Genomic DNA, 7,355 nt, shown 5'->3' on the forward strand with positions numbered 1-7,355 from the left:
TTCTTAGATAACTGGTCCCTTTGGCTCCCAGATTCAGGACTTCCCAGGACTCCTCCTTGGCTACTGTTTTCTGGTTTAATGATTGACTGAGTTCCAGGAGCCGCTTTCCTTACCCCTCTAGCAACCTCTAACTCCACTTCTGCCAAATCCAACATCTGATGACTGTCTTAATTGACTGGTAGAATCATTCCTTTATTTTTTAAAAAAATTACTCCCCTCCCCTCCCGTGTGTACACGTGTACATACATGACATGGTACATGTGTGGAGGAGGTCTTTGCCTTGTAACTTGTTTGAGACAGGGCCGTTTGGCATCCACGCCTGTGTATAGCAGACTAGCCGGCCTGCAAGCTCCCAGGTATGCCCCTGCCTCTGCCTCCCGCGTCCCCTTAGGGGCACTAAAATTGCAGATACGCTGAACACTGTGCCTGACTTTCGACGAGTTCTTGGAGATGAACTTACATTCTCACACTTGCACGGCCCACTCACTTAGTCCGAAAGAAATTTCTTAAGCATGATTCACAAATATTAAACTCAATGGGCAAACAGTTTAAAGAGATAATACTCAAAAGATTTGGGTCACATCATAATATTTATTATTATATAGCATCTATTTATTTTATATATTAAATATTAGGTTGATAGAATATATTCATGATTATATAATATACAATAACACATCTAATATGTTATATAAAGTCATAAATTATTACTTATATAAGGTAAATGTTTTATCTAATATATTATTAGATATATAAAATAATATAGAATATATAAAACATAATATATTGCATATAAAATATATATAAATGTTATTTGCTTTCAATATAAATGTAGCTACCACATATATGCTCTTTTTATTTTGCTTTTGCTTAATGTTATAGAACATATTTTCCATGTTTGCACAATCTTTATAACTTTAGAAAGCCACAGCATAGTGAATGTGGCTGTACATAATTCTTGTAGCTCATACACTTCAGTTTGCTTTTTAGTTATGTGCTTCCCTTTTGCCACTATAGCAAATACTTCTCAACACCCGAGATTGCTTCCTTAGGTCCCATTCATGAAAGTGGAGTTATTGAGAACAAGCAGTTTGAGGCTCTTTGTCAAATTGGTTTTCCAAGGGATTGTGCCGGAATGCCGGAAATACTGAAGTCCACCCTTTCAGGACTCCCTCTCCTTAGGGGAGACCCCTAAAAAGCCAAGCTTGTTAATCTTGTAGGGCCAGGTGCTACTCCACGCGAGTGGCTGAGATATTCCTTGATTACTAGTGAGGGAAAGCGTTTTCCACACATTGGCTGATTGGCCGTGTCTCCACGTCAGATTGCCCACACGCATTCTTCATCCACGTATCTGTGGGGGCTTTAATATGTTAACACACGCTTTGATGGATCTCTTCCTACTAAGGGATATTAGCACTTCGTCAATACGGTGTTTCCCATGGCAACTTCCCCCACATGGGGGGGATGCCTGCTCTTCCTTTGTTTTCTACGTTTCTGTTTTGGATGAACAAGTACTTAATTTTTTAACAAATGGGTTAATGTTTTTATTCTAAGTGGTAAGTTGTATGATCAATACTTATTTCAAATTTGTCCCTGAATCCTTATATATTATTATGCCTATTTAATTTTTAAGTTCTCTCAGGATTTACCTTGGTGAACGATTTTAATGGAGGTCACCTTGTGAGTAGTATAATGAGTCTAAATCAGAGGTTCTCAACCTGTGGGTCACGACCCCTTTGCAGGCTGCATATCGCATCATAACGGTAGCAAAATTACAGTTATGAGGTAACAACAAAAATAAGTTTAGAGTTGGGTCCCCACAGCATGTGGAGCTGTATTAAAGGGTCTCAGTGTTAGGGAGGTTGAGAGAACCATTGTTCTAAAGCATCTCCCCTCATACCTGTGTGTTTCAACACTTGGCTCCCAGTTAGTAACAGTGGTACAGGGGACCGTAGATGCCTTTTGAGGTGGAGGCTGTCTTGGGGTGTGGGGTCAGGGCTTGAGGGTTACACCTGGCCCAACCTGCTGCTCTGGTTTCTGTTCCCCCATGATTTGAGGAAACTAATGATAGATAGATAGATAGATAGATAGATATGAGATTTCTACAGCAATGGCGTGTAACTCTTAAATCACAAGCCAGAAGCAACTCTTTTCTACTTTAAACTGGCTCTTGCCAGATGTTTAGTCACAACCACAACAAAAAATAACTTCATAAAATAATTTATATATTAAATAAGCACATACACACACAGACACACACAGACACACACACACACACACACACACACACACACACATATATATAAACCCCCACCAGGTTAGTCAGGCCTTGGTCATTCATTTAAAGTATTCCTTGAAGAATACATAAAACAAAATGTTTCTTTTATAAACATTAAAAGAACTGCAAGCCATACATTATAGACCTATATACATAACTACATACATACATAATGGTAGCTCATATCCTGATTAGTTTGATCTATTGACTTTTACTTTGTTTCAGAATTTCAAAGCTTTACTGAACTATCACTTTATAACACAGGCTGTTGGCAGACAGGTCTAGATTATTTCTGTTTTCACTGACACCCAGGGCTACCTTGTTTTGTTGTTCTAGGCAAGAACATTGGTAACTGACTTTTAAACATCATATCTGAAGTTTAATCCTTTTCAAATTCTTAAGATCAGAGGATGTCTTTAGGTGCACATAGCCTTCTGTGTGAAAACCTGTGCCCCAGCTCCCTGCTACAGCCCTCCCCTGGACTCTCCAGTGGCCCAGCTCCCTGCTGCAGGCCTCCCCTGGACCCTCCAGTGGCCCAGCTCCCTGCTGCAGGCCTCCCCTGGACCCTCCAGTGGCCCAGCTCCCTGCTGCAGCCCTCCCCTGGACTCTGCAGTGCCCCAGCTCCCTGCTACAGCCCTCCCCTGGACTCTGCAGTGCCCCAGCTCCCTGCTGCAGGCCTCCCCTGGACTCTGCAGTGCCCCAGCTCCCTGCTGCAGGTCTCCCCTGGACTCTGCAGTGCCCCAGCTCCCTGCTACAGCCCTCCCCTGGACTCTGCAGTGCCCCAGCTCCCTGCTGCAGGCCTCCCCTGGACTCTGCAGTGCCCCAGCTCCCTGCTGCAGGTCTCCCCTGGACTCTGCAGTGCCCCAGCTCCCTGCTACAGCCCTCCCCTGGACTCTGCAGTGCCCCAGCTCCCTGCTGCAGGTCTCCCCTGGACTCTGCAGTGCCCCAGCTCCCTGCTGCAGGTCTCCCCTGGACTCTCCAGGGCCCCAGCTCCCTGCTGCAGGCCTCCCCTGGGCTCTTCAGGGCCCCAGCTCCCTGCTGCAGGCCTCCCTGTACTCTGAAGCTCCATCACTTGTGGAAGGTCTTATTTTCATCTGCATACAAGTTTGTATCAGGTCCTCGAACAAGGCCACATCTTAGTCTTTGCTTGCGATCTGTTGCAGGTCACGTGGGATCATACAGGCCAGGGCAGAAGCATAACCCCTGAAAGAGCCGCGCCGCGCACCGTGATGTCTACACATGTCTGCATGGACCTCAGGATTGAGGGATTTGTCCCTGGGACATGCCGACCTGGTGCAGGCTGGGCTCTCACTTAGCGTGTGGACCAGGAGCAGGTGCCTGCTGAAGGGCACGGTTGGGGAGAAAAACTGTGAGTAGAGACATACCTGCAGAGCAGCTCCATGCAGCAGGACAGGGCTGTCTTGGGCCGGTCACATGCTGCCCTGCAACTGGAAGACATGATAAATAGCGTGTCATTGTCCCAACTTTATCAGAAAGAAACTGAAGCTCAGCGAAGGGTTGAGTGCTTTCCTCAGGCTCAGAGGGTAGGAATTTGACTTCTCACCGAGGAGGTCGCCCTCTCAGAGGCAAGCGGGCTAGATGAGGTCAGCGCCAGGAGAAGGGCTTGTCTCAGGGGCTTTTTCCTAGAATGCTGAGGAGCGACTGGCACTAGGCAAAAGCAACAGCTGTTGCCTAGGTAGAGAGGGACTAAGAGGGAGAGGAAGCCTTCAGGAAGCATAGAGCAGAACAGGTTCAGACCGGATTGACACAGAGGGATCCAAGTAACCAAGGAGATATCGGCACACAGTCATGCCGGGGAGGAGGATGACAAACAACAAAAACAAAGACAAACAAAAAGTGTATTTTTTTTTTTAATCAACATCAACTATTAACCCATGGGAATTATGTGCTAAAACTGATTATCTGATTAACTTAAAGCACGACTGAGTGCTACCACTCAGTGAAAATAACTGTGTTTGGACATCTGGAAGTGAACACGCCCAAGGGAAGCTAGCCAAGTCCTGGGTAGGCTTTGTGACCTGGTACAAACTGGCCAGTGGGGAAGACAGTAGGATTCCTCTTCCAGAGACCTGCGTGGCTGCGGGAGGAACCAAGGCCATCCCTGTATTGTGAGCAACTGGTGGGTGGACTGAGGTGACCGACCTATCACACTCTAGCTGGTTGGTGGAGATTTTCGGCATTATTTACTGTTCCCGTCGCTGGCACAGGGATGGTGGTGGGGTAGTGGTAGACTGGATCCTTAGCGGTCCAGTACTCTGAGAAACTCTTTTCTTTTTACTGCTTTAAAGTAGCTTAGGATAATGGTAGATGCGGTTACCTTGGAAGTCTGTTTAATTGCCTTATCTTATTGGCTATTTTCTTTGTACAATTTGAATAGTGTGGTATAGATGAAAGTTGTTGTTTGAGAAAAAATTACAAATTAATATAAATAGATTTTGTGTGTCTCAGAGTAAATATTTCACTGGGAAGACATGTTTCTGTTTGGAAGATGAGCTCCATCAGACTCTTTGGCTCGAGCCTGCTCTGTCACTGGCATCAGTTTTGAGGTTCCCCTAGCCTAGCTTCCAATCTCTACTTACATACTTACACCCCACTCGGTGGATGCCAGTTTTTTTTTTGTTGTTGTTGTTAAGATAATAACCTCTCCACAGGGCTGTGTCCCCCTGATGATCTGGTCAATATATTCATAGAATGTAATTAAACCATATCACATCAATGACAGGAAATTGATGACCTTTTAATTATTTCAAGATAACTGGATATGTAATCATTTTCTCCTTAAAAAGCCCGAGAACAGTGTGTTTTGAATAAATCGAGGGCAGGATATAAATATTTACTTGTTTTCCTTCCCATGCTTCTGACAAGACACGGAAAACCATGTGAAAAGTGATGTTAGGTACAGGAAGTGAATACTCAGGGAATAGTGCTCAGCGCCACTTTCTTAGGAAGAGAATTAGGAAATATCCAGCAATGTACCATAAAAATTTTCTCTGTGGAAGAACCCACAAGCATTTTGAGGTCTGTCAGGTAGGAAACCTATAGGAAGTAGCTTTTTAAAAGGTGCTCAGCTATACTGATACTTGCCTATAAAATCAGAGTTAAGGCTGCCTTCCTGGGGTAAGATTAGGTTGTAGTGTGTGTCATTTGGGGTGACACTCTTTTAACTTTTGCAGGAACCGTGTTATCCAAACCCCAAATCGAACCCCAATATATGGTGGGTGAGTATTCTTGGTAGAGTGAGTGGGCTGCTTTTCTCATTATTGTGGACACAGACTTGGCCAAAGGCAACTTACAGAAAGAGGGAGTGGCTTTGGCTCTCGTCTGAGAGGGCATGGGGCGGGCGTGGGGCGGGCGTGGGGCAGTTCATGGCACGTGAGGCAGAAGCTGTCATATCTCAACAGACCAAGACACACTGAGAGGGGAGCCACAGGGCTTGTCTGACTTTCTCATTTTCTCTTTATTAAGCCCGAGCCCCTGGCCTGTGTGATGGCACCATTGATATTCTGGATGAGTCTTCCCTTCTCGGTTGTTTCTCTCTGGAAACACCCTCACATGCACCCCCAGAGGTGTGTCTCCCAGGAAGCTCAAAATCCAATCAAATTAACAACAAATATTAACTAACTGAGTAGATGAAGGGTCACAAGGTCTCAAATCACAATTTTTTTTTTACAATTAGTATTAGATGACTTTCAGATTTTCCTTCTCATTTAAAGTGTATATTTTATAACTTCTTTGAATAAGAAAATCCTCAACTCCTATATACAGTAAAGTAACAAAAGCTGCACTTTGATTCTGGTATTTTCTCTGCAGTCTGGTGCAAAAGAGCGTTTTGTCTCTGCATATGGGCCAACACTTCCCTCACCATTAGCAGAAAAAGTGATTGAATGACTGCTTGAAAAATTAACTTTTAAATCTTGGCCTGAGAGTTCAGCCAGCAAAATTAATGGGGGGTGGGGGTGGGATGATTTCAATAGGAAAGCCCCATGTGAGTGGCTGTGATCCATCGTTGGGCATATCAAAAGTATGGAAGTAGTTCTTCACGGGACTATTTTATAAGTAAATTAGTTCAGTGCCATTTTTAAGCTTTTCCCTTCTTTAAAAATATTAGTAAACATTGAACCCCTATTCTGATCTACCCAATGGACAGGACATTCTCCACAGTTGTGTGGAGAGCAGGGACTGACTCTGACATGAACTCTGGTGCCCCATATTTGACCACCTCCTCTTGGTGGGGAGGCCTGGTGGCACTCAAAGGAAGAATAAGCAGGCTACCAAGATGAGACTTAATAGCCTATGACCATATAGTGGGGGAGGAGGTCCCCCTCAGTCATAGACCTAGGGGAGGGGAATAGGGTGAAAGCGGGAGGGAGGGAGGAATGGGAGGAAATAAGTGATGGGATAACAATTGAGTTGTCATCTGAATAAATTAATTAAAAAATATTACATGTATGCTTTCAAGCATTTCCTAAGCCACATCTTCCACTCAAAATTCAGGTTAGCATTTCCTGGGCCACTTTTTTAATTTTGAAGAGCAGTGTGGGAGAGTCAGTGTTAAAAATGCTGTGATTCCATTTCTCAGGTTTTGAAACAGTCTTGCTGTATAGCTTAGGCTAGACTTAATGTCATTCTTCTTTATTGACCGAGCAAAGAAACAACCCCCCCCCCGCCCGACCCCGCACTCTAGAGTGCATGGTGTATGGTGCGATCAGGTAGTTTTGCGTTGCTGAAAAGAGGCCCAGCAGCAGGGAGATGCGCACTTATTGGAAGAGTCACTTCTCCCTTCCCTCAGTAATGGTGGGTGATCTGTTCACGTTGCTTGAGGTGGGGTGGGCGCTCCAGAGCCCTGTAGCTTTCTGCCCTGTTTCAGTTTCTTTAGCTTCTACGTTTGAGGAAGGTGGGTTTCATTTTGGAAGAAGTAATTACATAGCAAATAGAAAGCAGGCCCCGCCCCACACCACAGCAAGAACGCAAGGAACCTGGCAGCAGCAGACCACATTTGTTTTCTTATTTTTCATTAATTCTTTGAGAAATTCCTACAACGCATTTTGATCATATT

The 7,355-nt window shown here is 44.6% G+C and overlaps 1 long non-coding RNA gene across 1 annotated transcript; it reads left to right on the forward strand.

Annotated features, from left to right (window-relative positions):
• Window positions 1–3,446: 3,446 nt before the first annotated feature.
• LOC311608749 lies at window positions 3,447–5,806 on the forward strand. Its single transcript, XR_014783140.1, has 3 exons — window positions 3,447–3,612; window positions 5,473–5,517; window positions 5,765–5,806. It is a non-coding gene; the product is annotated as an uncharacterized lncRNA (long non-coding RNA).
• The last annotated feature ends 1,549 nt before the right edge of the window (window positions 5,807–7,355 follow it).

Source organism: Acomys minous, assembly GCF_964271855.1.
Source record: "Acomys minous genome assembly, chromosome: 11".
NCBI classification, from domain to species: Eukaryota; Metazoa; Chordata; class Mammalia; order Rodentia; family Muridae; genus Acomys; species Acomys minous.